Source organism: Rattus rattus, chromosome 1, assembly GCF_011064425.1.
Source record: "Rattus rattus isolate New Zealand chromosome 1, Rrattus_CSIRO_v1, whole genome shotgun sequence".
NCBI classification, from domain to species: Eukaryota; Metazoa; Chordata; class Mammalia; order Rodentia; family Muridae; genus Rattus; species Rattus rattus.
Genome location: NC_046154.1, coordinates 238,282,629 through 238,296,679, shown reverse-complemented (window position 1 = coordinate 238,296,679; position 14,051 = coordinate 238,282,629). Strand labels below are relative to the sequence as shown.

The following is a 14,051-nucleotide window of genomic DNA, read 5'->3' as shown; positions in this document are numbered from 1 at the left end:
GTGTGGGGATCACCAACCCAGAGTACTGGGATGACAGAGAGTGGAGCCCAGCTCTACCCCTTCCTGAGGGCCAGCCTGGACCTGGAACAAGCCTTTCCATCTCCCAGCCAACTTCCTTCACTGGACAGAGGGATTCATGCTCTGTCCGGGCCTTGGTACCGCAGAGAGCGAGCACCTCTGTGAGCCCAAGGATAAGCTGTTGTTCTTCCACCCTGCCTTGCAGAAGGAGCGGGAGAAGGGGCTCTCTATTTTTGCCTGGATGCTCATTTGAACTTAATCAAAGCAGCAAAGTTGGGACTAGGACTCCTCCCTCTGAAGAACAGCTCACCACCACCACCACCACCACCACCACCACCACCCCACCCCCACCCCCGCCTCAGTCAGCTCCCTGCCCTTCCTCGTGCCCTAGGGAAGCAAAGTTGTAGGCTGTTGTCTATGCCAGTCTGACCTGGAAACTAACTCTAAGGTATGACTGAGGGAGAGAGAAAGACCCAGGGGGCCAGGAAGACCCTGGCACGTGAACCCCCTGAAAAGAGTTGGACCCTAGGTGTGGCCCTGCCTGTGCCTGCAAGTGTCTGGGTTCAGGGAGGCTGAGGGACGTGGTAGGTGCATTCTGTGTGCCAGGAGGTGTTCTAACCTTCCTGAGAGCCCCGCAGCAGCTGCACAGTGAAGGTTGGGTTACAGATCAGACCCATGGCTCGGGGGTGGTTTCCTACGGCCCCTGGAACAAAGTAAGCAGATGCAGTTTAAATCAACACATTTCTTATGACTGTGGAGGTTAGAAGCTTAAAATCAAGGTGCGGGGGAGGGGGGCAGCTCTTGGAGGTTTTCAAGAATTCATCTAGCTGGTTCTTCTATCTTCTCGAAGCTGTTCCCATTCCTTGGCTTGGGACCAATTTTTCTAACTTGGAGACACGACACTAACTTCTAGTATCATGGTCAGCTCTGTTCTTGATGTCACCGTGCCCCTTTATCACTGTTTGATACGCTCTCCTCTGATTACAATGTGGCCATGCCAAGACTCTTTTCTTCCCCTAGGTCACACAGCTGGAGAACAGACATTCTTGGTCAGGGGTGGCTTGGGTGCCTGGCCTCCTCCAGGGTTGGGGATTGTAGTCTTCCTGTCCCAATATCAGCAGTTGTCACTGGTGGCTTTGCACATAGCAGTCTGTCTGTCTGTCTGTCTGTCTGTCTGTCTCTCTCTCTTTCTCTCTCTCTCTCCCTAACACACACGCGCATGCACACACACACACACACACACACACACACACACACACACACACACACACTCCCCAACCAGGGCAAGGGCCAGCCCAGCAGCTGCCTGCCTGTAGTCAGGATGACAGAAGAGCAGGCTCTCAGGTAGCTTCTGGTGACAAGTAGGAACTATAATATTGCTTTCCACCCCTCTGTGGCTCTTACCAGTTCTCAGTCTCAGGCCACTCTTCCTATGCCCCAAGGCTCCTAGACTGATGCCTTCTTTCTTTTGATGAGCGTTTGCTGTGTAGCTACTATATCCCAGGCTCCAGGGACATGGGACAGAACCACACAGACCTTCCCTGTGACTCTGAGAGCCCATTCAGCAAAACACATGCCTTCACCAGATTGACAGCATGTCCCAGGAGGGGGCCGTGCACAGTACTCAGTCCTCCCATACACGTAGGAGGTGCCAGGAATACCAACACTGACGAGCATGCCAAGTCTTGGAAATGCGCAGTCCATCAGGACAATACAACGTTGTGCTCGGCTAAATTCTTTCTTCAGATATGGTCTAACTAAGTAATCCTGGCTGGCCTGGAACTCAATATGCAGACCAGGTTAGCCTCAAATGACACCGAGATCTACCCGCTTCTGCCTCCTGTGTACTGTCTAAAGGTGTGGGCCACTATGCACAGCAGACTAAACTGAACTAAATAATAAGTAACAGGTAAAAATAGGCTAGCTCTTTGTTTTGTTTTGTTTTGTTTTGTTTTGTTTTTGTTTTTTTTTTTTTCTGGAGCTGGGGACCGAACCCAGGGCCTTGCTCTTGCTAGGCAAGCACTCTACCACTGAGCCAAATCCCCAACCCCAGGCTAGCTCTTTGTAATGTCACATACATATAGTCCTAGCTGTTCAAGAGGCTGAGGCAGGAAGACTACAAGTTTTGAGCTAACCTGGGGTTACACGGTACATGTGGGAACCCTTTTAAAGGGATGTGTAGTTCGCAGGTGAGAGTTTACTCACTCTAGATCGAACCCTTCCTGAAAGTGGGTCATAGTTAACAAGTCTGAAGCTGCTCACCTCTGTGCCTTAGTGCCAGCGGTCCCACACTTGGTCTGCAGACATTCCGGCCTCTATGCTGACAGGGAAGATAAGGAGGACACCCTGCAGAGGCACTGTTGATGGGCCAAGTGGCCCACAATAAAGCTGTCCACGGAAGACTGAGGAAGGCAGCTGGGTTGAATTGGCTGGGGAGGATTCTTACTAGAAAAGATACTATTTATGGATACCAGGGAGTGACTGAATCCCCAACTTAGGGACATGAGCATCTTGGAGGAGGAAGGGACAACAGAGTATCAGAAGAGGCTGTAGGGCTTCTTCTACCCACTGAAGTGGGGTGGATGGAAAGGGGGACGGGGAGAAAGTTGGCTGCAAATGTAGCAGAAGGTACAATAAGCAGGGAAAGGACGTTGGAGCTGGCCAGAGGGGAAAGAAGCTTGCAGGACACCAACTTTCTGTCACCCATCTTTCTGACAGCATGCCGACACTCTCAGAGCTTAGTAAATGAGAGACTCAGCCGGTTGTGTTTCCCAGGCCTAAGCTAGAGGCAGGAAGTTCTTCTTGCTGTTCCCTTCCATGTCATCCCCACCCAGCCTCTTGGGTTCTGTGCTCAGCTTTGCCTCTCCCACCCCCTTTCTTTTTTTTTTTTTTTTTTTTTTTGTTTTTTTTTTCAGAGCCAGGGACCGAACCCAGGGCTTTGCGCTCCCTAGGCAAGCGCTCTACCACTGAGCTAAATCCCCAACCCTCCCACCCCCTTTCTTATGGACACTTTAGCTGGGTGGGTAAGATCTGTGGTCTGGGCTACTTCCTCAGGTAGAGCCATCATCCTGGAGTAGCCCAGACTTCACGGGGCCTGTGATGGGGCCAAGCCCTATTCTGGGAGTTGAAGATTCCACAGAGGCTAAGTACCTGTGATAGCAAGGTTGATTCTCAAGTGACAGAATCAAGACCCACCAAGGACCAAGCCAGAAGTGGTACCTGTGATTGATGATCTTGACTGACGACATCAGGTGATGTGGGGAGAGGCTGACTCTGGAAGACGCACCACTCCCTGGGGCCCTGGGTTGCATTAAAAGGAGAGAGTGAGGAGAGCACTGGTTCTCATCTCTCTCTGCTTCTTGACTGTGGATGTCATGTGACCAGCTGGGTTAAGTGCTACCATGCCGTCCACTGCATTATGACCAAAATAAACTCTTCCCTCCATAAGTTCCCTCTGTCAGGGTATTTTATCGTGGCAAGGAGAGAAGTAGCCGTACACCACCTGTTTCCGCGGAGCTTACAGTCCATGGGGGGTTGGTGGGGAACAGAAAGTACCTCAGTACTGCAATTTCTGGTATGATGGTGGCTTCTGTTACTTGATGTCACCAGAAGAGTAACTTAGAAGGGTTCACTTTTTTTTTTTCTCTTGGAACTTTAAACTTAACTTTACTAAATAAAACATAATAATGTTTTTAAAATATTTGTTTTGTTTTTATTTTGCCATTATTCATTTTCCTTTCTTCCTTCCTTCCTTCCTTCATTGCATAGACAAGGTTTCTCTGTGTAGCCCTGGCTATCCTAGAACTTGTTCTATAAACCAGGCTGGCCTTGAACTCAGAGATCCACCTACCTGCTTCTGACTCCCCAGTGTTGGAATTAAAGGTGTGCACCACCATGCCTAGCTCAAATGCTTTTCTTGAAAGCAGAGGTGAAGAAGGAGTGGCCTTGAAAATTTCCCAGTGTTGCGATTGGAAAGACTCCCTTTGCTCCTCCTGTCGCTCAGGAGTACCTTTGACGCTGCAGGGTTATATCTTTCCAGACTTGATGAGGACAGTGGTGATGTCTGTCCTCTTCCTGCACCTGCTACAATACTTTGTGATGCCCATTGCAAGGAGTCACCAGCCCTTCCTCTCCCCAGGCAAAGAGCCTTGTCCAAAACGTCACCCATTCTGACTGCTCAGGGTCAAGAGCCTTGGTGGTTATAGGACATTCTCTTCCAAAGGGACTTCCTTTAATTATAAACAAATGGAAAGTGTCACTGGATCTTCCTTCCTGGGATGTCACAGAAGCTGCTTTGCAGAGCAGTGCTGCACAGAGTTGTGCAAAGGTAGGTGTGACTTCCTGACTGTCCAGGTCCCAGAGGAGCAGACATGGCTGAGGATAATCAGAGCCACCACTGTGCTTGACCTAAGGACATCAGGCAGAGCAAGGAAAGTTGGGGACACAGGCTGGAGCTGGTCACTAAAGCATAGAAGTTGCTTTATAAATAAATCAAATGCAGTTGAGGCTGGGTATCCTCTGTGCTCACAGTTCACCTTCTGAAAGGATATATTCATTCACACACACACACACACGCACACACACACACACACACACACACACACACACACACACACACCTGCTCATATATATGTTTGTATGTTTGGCTGGGGGTTGTGTTTGTTAGTTGTTGGTTTGGGTTTTTAGAGACAGTCTCATTGTAAGACAACTGACTGAGTAGATAAGGGTAGCCTTAAACCTGGCACTGATCCTCCTACCTATGTCTAGAGTTGGGATTTACAAGTTGTACCTCCCTGACGCCTGGTTCATGAGAGTTTTTCCCTAGTTACTTAGGGCTAAAGGATAAATCTACTTGTTGCTTAGCCCATCTTGGACAGAAATGACACCCAAATCTGCTTCTGTTGACTCCCTACTGTTGTGATCCTGGTTAGTAAGTAATGTGGTTTGATCGTGACGCCCCCAAGAATCAGGTTGAAAGTGTAAGTCCCCCAATGGAACTGTGTTGGTTGGGTCAGGTCAGGGGACTCTTCCATTGTTACAGTATGATTAGCTTTAAAGTAACTGTCATGTATGGCAAGTGTGAGGAACATGGGCAAGCCTTGCCTTCCTTCTGGCCGGCAGCTCCCACATAGCTGGGTGAGGTTACTTACCAAAGCTGTCATCTCTGAGGTAGGAACATCACTGTGTAAACCACGGGCAGAGCATATATGCTGACCTTAGCAGTGAATATAAGTTACTTTGCCAGACACATTAAGTTGCAGATTCCTGGTAGGCACGGTAGTATGCTTACAATCCCAGCACTCAGAAGGAAGAGGCAAGAAGATTGGCCATTCAGTGCTAACCTAGACTACACAGCAATGCACTGTCTCCAAATAGCCAGGGGGATATAACTCAGTGATAGCATTTGTGCCTGGCATGTGCAAGACTGAGGGCTTAATACCCTGGACTGTGGAGACAAAGATTCCGGCGCCCACTTAGATCCAGAGGTCGAGAGTATGGATGGACAGACCCTGAGGATCTGTGTCTTTAGCAAGCTCTCCAGCGTTTTGATGTAAGCAGCTCTGGAATCATGTCACAGTCAAACTTAGTTTCCTTATCTTCATAGCGGGGATAATAATGAGACCCCTGGGTGGTGGATAGGCATCTGAAGAGCCGACGTTTAGTCCAAAATGTATTTCTTCCTCATTCGGTGCCTCTAAATCTGATTCCTTTTACTTATTATAGGCAAGCGCTAGTGACATGCCCTGCTGTGTCTTCATCTTGGGCTGCTGAGTGGGGTCACTAGAGACACTGGCTATGAAACCTACGGAAGCCTAAAAGTGCTTACCTTGTGAGATACGATCCTGTAGAGTAGGCAAGGAAGGTGAGTGCAGATAGCCAGGTGTGGGGAGCAGACACTCTGGGATTTATGTTGACACCATGAGGGAAGCATCCTTGAGACGTCAGAGTGGAAACTATGAGCATCACAAGTGGGGATGGTGAAGACAGGCCTGAATGAGGGACAGCCTTGCACAGGCTGCAGATGTCAGGCAGAGGAGACTGGAGCAGAGAAAATCCACAGCCCTTAAGTGCAGTGAGCAGAAGTCATTGAGCTGGGATGTAGGTCAATGGGCACAGAACCTACCTAACATGCACAAAGTCCTGGTCACCATCCTCAGTGTCACATAACAGGATGGAAGCAGGAGGATGGGAAGTTCATGGTCACCCTCAGTTACACAATGAGTTTAAGGCCAGCCTAGGTTACGTGATTCTCTGTTTCAAAGAGAAAGGAAGGCAGGCAGGCAGGCAGGCAGGCAGACACAGCACCATAGATGTCTCAAAAGTGTCACTGAAGTGAGCAACCCCAGGGTTGCAGTTGGAGATCTTGGAAAACTTCTGAAGCAGGGCCCTACCCACAGCCACTGACTCAGGCCCTTGGACTGTGACAGCATCCCAGATATACTTGCGCCAGGACACAATAGTTTGTGTGTGTGTGTACATATATGTACACACATATATATATATATATATATATAACTGTACATATAGTTGTAGTTGTCTCTTGGTGTTGGCTCTAGGACCCTTGCGGGTACCCAAATTCAAGAAAGCTTATTAAGTCTACACAGTGGTATAGTGCACGGTACTACCTATGGACAGCTTCTGTATACGTGGAATCATGTTGAGATCACTCACATTATCTAGGTAATACAAGGACAAAGATGAAGAAAACCTAAGACCTGGTATCATCAGATGTGGGCTGCAATTCTGACTCCAGGGAACTGAGATGTATCTCAGTGGCATAGGGTTTATGCTCTTCATATGAGACTGAGAAATTATCTGCATACACGCATACACACATACACACACACACACACCATACATATCACACACATACATATACACACATCACACACACACACATAACACACACACACCATACATATCACACACATACATATACACACATCACACACACATGCATACACACACACACACACACACACACACACACACACACACACTCAGAGGGAAGGGTGACCAGTGGAAGAAACCTGTTCCTTATCACATAGAACCATTTAATATCTCGCAAGATCCCCCACATCACCTGAGACAAGACTGAGGTCCATCCTCAAAAGTGAGTTTTTCTGAACAGCAAAAATTCTCCATTTGGGCAAATCTTCCATACCTAACAAAAAATCACAGCAAACTCCTTGAGAACAATTGTGTTTCTCACTTTCCTTAGGGAGTGAGGTCTTAGGGACACCTACAGGACATGCGCAGGACTTATATATACTTCGTTTGTTTGAGACACAGTCTCACTAGGTAGATCAGGCTAACCTTGACCTCACAGAGATGTGTGCTCCTGCCTCCAAGAGCTCCAAGTAGAGGCATGTGCCACCACACCAGGCCCAGTTTCTTCATTGCCCTTTTTGATAGTTGGCATTTTCTGAAGTGCCAGCAACATACCCTGAGGAGAGAGAGGGAGAGGAGATGGTCATGTCTACTCCAACATCACAGCTCTTGACACGGATACTTCTAAGATCTCCTTTGCAATCGATGGATTCTTGACGTGGCCCTCCAAACCCATACATTAAAATCCTAACTGCAAATGCCATGCAACACAAGGAGGTGGGACCTTTGGGAGGTTATTTGGGCATAAGGTAGAGCCCTCATGTAAAGGCATTGGTACCCTTAGGAGAAAGGCCTAGGCAGTGCCCTTTGCCCTTTGAAGATACATGAAGTCAGGATTCTGCAACCTGGAATAAAGCCCTCTCCTGAACCTGATGTCCACCCCGACCTCAGACTCTGGTTGAGAACAAGAGAGAAAGAAACCTCAGGTGTTTAGATTTGTCACTGTTTCTCATCGCTGTGGGCAAATACAGGGCAGAGTCAACATGGCGGAAGGAAGAGTTTTGGCCATGGTTTTATAGATTTCAAGTCATGGGCCTGAAGCAAGGTATCGTAGTGCCAGTCAGAGAGAGGATAAGATCCACCCAAAGACACTGCCAGCCACCCTCCCACTGCCTGAAACTGGCCTCTTAGCACTTTCAGCTGTGGGCCGGTCCGTCAATGGAGTCACTGACCACAACTTTAGTGGCCTCTCTCTCTCTAGTTTCAGTTTCTGGAGCCAAACCTGCTATGCAGTGCCTTTGGGGAACTACTGCATGTCCACCATAGCGTGACACAGGCTTCTGTCTGTCACCCTTGTCACAGCGGCCCAGGTCACCAATGTACTCTACAAACTTCTTCCGTTTGTTCCCCTTATGGACCCACACTTTGAAAGACTTCATCTACCTTACAGTGACAACAGCCACACTACCATCATGAGGCATCTTCCAAGTGAAATTTTACCTTCCTCACCCCACAGTCCCCCACAATACCTTGCTGTAGGTCTCACCTTCAGCTCATTTCACACAAAGACACCTGAGGTAGAGCATGACTAAATACTTCCCTTACAGCTAGGAGGATCAGAAGTTCGATGCTATCCTTGGCTAGCTGATGAATTTAAGGACAGACGGGGCTACAAAAGCACTTGTTTCAAAACAAATTGATAGTCAATATTTGGCTTAAAATCTCTCTTTTTTTTTTTTTTTAATTCTTTTTTTCGGAGCTGGGGACCGAACCCAGGGCCTTGCGCTTCCTAGGCAAGCACTCTACCACTGAGCCAAATCCCCAACCCCTTAAAATCTCTCTTAAGTATCTGAATGGTATTTCATACTTTCCTAAAAACACAAACTCCGTTACATAACAATGCCATACATTCTGAGTTCATAAGTTTTGTTTTAGTGTCCCCTGCTATGGAGCTATTTGTAAAAGGCAGTGACTCCTCCCAAGGACTCACCACACCTAACTTGCCTAGATTCCCATACTCGTCCATTTCTGTAGTCTGGTTGCAGATAAACGGGATATTGTAATATAACAAAGTTCATGTAACATCTACAGAGCCCAGATTTGAAAGCCATTCAGAGACAATCTGTGTGACCTTTGTGTCTATCCATCACTGGGATTTGATTAAAGAGTTATTTTATCACCTCAAAGGAAACCTTCTACACATTACACACTCACTTTCCCACTTTCCAACCCCTAGTCCAGCAGCCCCCAGCGGCTCTTACAGGGACACATTTTGTTTGGTTATTTCGTTGGGCTTTTCTTGAGACAGGGTCTCACCATGTGGCTCTGGCTGACCTGGAACTCACTATGTAGAACAGATTGTCAAACTAACAGAGACTAAAGGCATGTGCCACCACATCCCACAGATTTTGTGGTTTTGAGGCAAGACCTCACTCCGCGGCCCCGTTGGCCTCACATCTCGGATTCCTGAGCTTTGAAAGGCTCCGGTTCCTCGTGTTTTCCATGAGAACCACTGTTTCAGCTTTAGCTTCATGCTACAGCAGAGCTCTCTGCTTCCCTGAGGAGGACGTCCGGCCTGAGGTGCTGATGAGCCATCTGCAGGCATCTTCCATGTGCACTGCAGTGTCCCCCCAGCATCTGTCCAGCGTCCATCTAGTTTAGCAGCTTCTATGTTGTCTCTGGGATCTGAATGGCCAGGAGGGTGGGAAGCCAGGCAAACAGGAAAGAGGCTCTCCCTGAGTTTGCTTTGGGACACAGAATGTGTTTAACTGCAAACCGCTAACCCGGAAGGACAAAAGTAAGTGCCAGGGTCACCTGACTTTCACCTTCGCCTGATTTTTACACAGGGCAGCATCGGCTCCTCAAATGCTTACACAAAGGAAATACAAGTTTTTGCTCGAAAGATGCCATGAGATCCAGATTTTAATATTAAGATAAAAAGATGGCACCGCAGTTGGCAAATCACGTAAAATTCATTATCCCAGGGAGTCAGTCTTTCCCTTACAGGAAGGTGACATTATCATACCGTTTACAGATGGAGGAATTACAGTCAGGGGCTGCAGGACTCGCCTGTGCCCACATCGCTGGGAACAGCAGGCAGTGTTCCTTACAAGATGTTGGAGTTCACTATTTATTGTCAGGGTTGATATCTCAGGCCACCACAGGCTTGCCAAAAGCCCCCAAAACACTATTTCCAGCTCTCCATTTGCTTGAATCTGTCAAGAATATCAGGGTCGGGTTGAACAAGCAAGACTCAGTCTCCCTGAGGCCAGAGACTTCTGAGACACATCGGTTGAACTCCATCCTGGCAAGCTTTGAACTCAGTGGAACACAGGCTAGGCATGGTCCCCTGACCATGCTCTTCTCTTCCCCTCTTCTTCCCTGCCTCCTGTCCACCCCCAGGCTTGCACTCCAACTGCCCTAAGCTGTTTGAAGACACCTCACCCCCTGGCTTCCTAGAAAACTTTAGTCCTTGAGTCTTTAACCCTTATTCCAATAGTAGTAGCCGAAATGGTGACAGCCCTTCTAGGTTCTGTACAGGGACTCACAACTGTCTGTTCCATTTCATATGGCTCAGATTGGGCGAGTCCTTGGGCTTCAGTGACACAACCTGGGTTCTTGCCTGGCTCCTCTGCTATGTGGTAGGTATGACCTCAGGCTGATGCCATCTGTCCCAGCTTCAGCCTCCTCATGCATAACTCTGGGCAGGCTACTTGGTGCACTGTGGTGAGAGCTAAGTGAGGTGGGCCTCGCCTCTGGCACCTGGTTCATTCTGCACATCCAGACTGAAGCCCACCCGTTTCGCATGCTCTCTGCTGGGCCGGGTTTGAACCTTCTTCCTCTGTCTCCTCAGGTTTATAGCTGACCATTGATTCAATATTCAGATCACCTCTCACCCTGTTAAGATGGCATCCGCTCCCCCCTTCAGAGCCAAGGGCATGGAAAACTCTGGCAGGCTTTGATGTTGGCCCAGGGCCATGAAGTACAGTGGTAAGGGAGGACTTGAACTCAGGCCCTTGGCCTCCCAGGCAATTCTCCTGAAACTTCTAGAAAGGACTTCTGCCCTCCCTCCCGATCTGCTGTGCCAATTGGGCGGTATATCCTTTCTTGCCTGTTCCAGGGCAAGCAAGCCATCATCAGAAGAGTAGCCTTTACAGTGGTTCCCTCACAACCAAAAAAATCGGAGTCGGCCTCAGCACCCCAAGCTCCCAGAACTGGCCCAGGTTAAGGAAAAATCTGGACACACACCTTTGTTAAAGATGAAATAGACCAAGGTAAACGAGTCCCCAATATTGTACCTCCAAACCCCAAGCACAGCTGGAGGGGTGATAAGAATGAGAGGAAGGAGGGATGAAGCTGCGGGCGGAACCCTTTTGGCACCATGTTAGAGGTCAGGGAAACGATATTTCACGGAACACTAAATATTCCTGAAAAATCTGGTTGAAAAGCAAGATAACGATGACCTGAAGTTGACAGCAGAAGAGTAAAGGAGGTGTGTGTGTGGTGCCCCTTAATTATGTCCTAGCCAACGGGAAGGACAGAGGTTCCCGCACCAACCAAAATGGAAATCACAAGGAGGTGGCAATTGGGGAGCTTTCTCCTCACTAAATTAGAAGTCCTGGGACGACCATGTGGGTAGCCCAAATCCCCATCTTGCACCGCCTCTGCTCTATTGGTCCCCGCGGGCTTGCACCACTGGACCCTGTGGGTGTTTCTGCCTGGCTCCCGCGGACCGGGAGCAGCCAGGCAGGTGGCGCCCGAGCCGAGCGCATCTCGACCCCTCATCCCAGGTGAGGGAGGGTCCGCGGGGCCCCGGCGCCCTGGGGGTCGGGCCTACGCGCCCGGGACTCGCCCAAGGTCACCGGGCGGGCTGGGGGCGGGGGCGGCGCGGGCGGTCCCAGGGCGCAGTGACGCGGGGCCCGTGCTGCGGCGGGGCCCGGGCGCGGGGGGCGGCGCGTCGCCGCGTCCTCCTTTTGTGCGGCGCCGGGCTGGGCTGTGAAGGTAAACAGCGCTTCCTCTTCCTCCTCGCCGCCTCTTCCTTTTATAGCGATTTCTGGCCGCGCCGGGGCCGGGCCGCTGCTGCTGCCGTTTGCTGCTGCTGCTGCTTGCCGCTGCGGCGGGGCCGCTCGCGAACCTGCGGCGGGGACGCGCGAGCCGCCGACCCGGAAGCGGCGTGTGTGCACCGCAGGCTCCCGCCGCCAGCTCGCCCGCTCGCCCGCCCGTCGGACAGCCAGGTACGTGCAGGGCCGACCCGGAGCCCGCTGCGGCGTCGCCGCCCTGGTCCACCCGACTGCAGGGAGGGAGGAGGGAGCGCCTGGGGCGCCGAGCACTCCGAGGCTGGGGTGCGGGGTCCGAGTGGCCGTTCCCGGGCACACCCCTCTTGCAGGCTAGGTGAGCGTTGCAGGGCCTGACCCGGGCGCGGAGCTGCCCTCCGCTAACTTCATTTGGGGGGGGGGGGTGTTCCAGGCCAGGCGACTGAATTGAGGAACCAAAAGGGCGAATAGACTTGCACCAGCCTGACTTCCTCCTGCTCCGACCCCCGCCGGCGTTTAAACAACACTTCCTCTTTGCCCGTTATGTTTTCATCATCATCGTCATCATCATTATCATTTTTATTTTTTTGTAATGGAAGTTTAGTGTTCAGAGATGGAGGCATTTGCAGCCTGCAGGGCTTTCCGGGGGGTCGTGCACACACAGTAGGTCTGGAAGGAACCGGTGTGTCCTCTGAATGTGGGTCTTGTGTCTGGGGTGGGAGGAAAGAGGAACCCGGACTTCCTTTGCAGGCAAGAGCCCTAGGGGGTTGTCTCTGATCCCCACCCTGCCGCTAGAAATGGAGGGGTGGGGGAGGGCTTGAGTGTGAAGGTGGCGCAGCAGGGAGAGTCACGTGGATGTGCACCTCTGTCTAATTCCAGGTCCTGCTACTCACTAGCTTTGTGACCTTGGGCAAGTTGTCTACCTTCTCTGGGTCTTCGGCTCCTTGTGTCTGTAAAATGGGCTGCTTTGAGTTCCAACCTGCAGTAAATGGGACTAGGTTTCCTGGCCTTGAGGTACAGGATGGGAATGTCACCTCCCCTTTTATGCCTTCATCCCCTAAGACACGTGCAGGGAGCACAGGGAGGCTTCCTATAGATAGTTGTGAAATGAATTGGTGGCTGGTAAATTTTGAGAAGTGAGCCCATAGGCTTCCTCATTTTTGCCTTCTTTGCCCTTAACTTCCATATCATAATCACCAGAGCCATATTTTGTTACCTCAACCTCCAGAAATCCACGGATCCCTGGAGGAAATGGTGACTCCCTCTGATTTTGATTGAGGCTCTCCCTATTCTTGGAGGGTTGTATTCAGTGTGGATAAAAGGCTTTTTTTTTTTTTTTTTTTTTTTTGGCTGTGGCCAGATGACAGTGGAGGTGGCTGGCAGGGTCGCCAGCTGGAATGATTTCCCAGGCTCCATGTAACTGGGAAGGAGGCTGGGGAGAGGTGGCTTTTCTCCTGTGGTGGAGCCTGCAGAGCAGGTCAACTAGCTAGGCTTTCTTCCTGGGAGGCACTTTGTAATGAGTACACTGTAGATTATGTGAGAGAGAGAGATGCTTGTGCACTTTGGGAAATTTTGAGGAAATGTTGTTTTGTCTGACAGCCATTCCTCCCTCTCCCTTTTCACATCCAAAGCCTTGTGTGCTTGTTTCTGAAGACCTTGGAGGAGGCGGTGATATCCCACCGCAGGCCAGCCATAAGCCTGAGAGCAACTGCTACTTGTTTTGTTTATTTCTTGACGTTTTGAGACGGACTCTTACGTGTATCACAGGCTGGCCCAGAACTTGTGGCCAATGTTCCAGGCTCTACTACCTGAGTTCTGAGGCCACAGGTGTGTGTCACAGTGTTCAGCTCACTTTCATTCCTATAGAGAGGCAAGCTCCTCCACACAGAGACACCGTTACACATCTCTCCTTAATGCACATGGTGGCTGCAGTCACCTGTGTGGCAAGAGAGAATCTTTCCATTTCCACCAGACTTGGAGGGATGCCAGGACTCTTAGCCCAGGAGAGTGGGTGCAGGATCATGAGCTAAGCCTTGGGGCTGCAAAACTAGCCTGGGTTTCTGGTGGTCCTCTGCATTCTGAATGCCTTTGTGTCTCCTTGACAACTGTGCCTGGTGAATACTGGGAAAGATGTACCTGTTTTTCTGACAGAATGAATAAGAAAGTGAT

The 14,051-nt window shown here is 50.2% G+C and overlaps 1 protein-coding gene across 3 annotated transcripts in view; it reads left to right on the top strand.

Moving 5' to 3' along the window:
• Window positions 1-11,824: 11,824 nt before the first annotated feature.
• Window positions 11,825-14,051, top strand: part of Cyrib (CYFIP related Rac1 interactor B) — a 126,813-nt gene continuing 124,586 nt past the window's right edge. For 2 of the 3 annotated variants that reach the window (XM_032916001.1, XM_032916024.1), the window contains exon 1: window positions 11,826-12,083. The gene's annotated coding sequence lies outside the window, so the exon portion shown is untranslated. Of the gene's footprint in view, window positions 12,084-14,051 lie in introns of all 3 variants that reach the window. The other variant, XM_032916032.1, reaches the window with a different exon arrangement.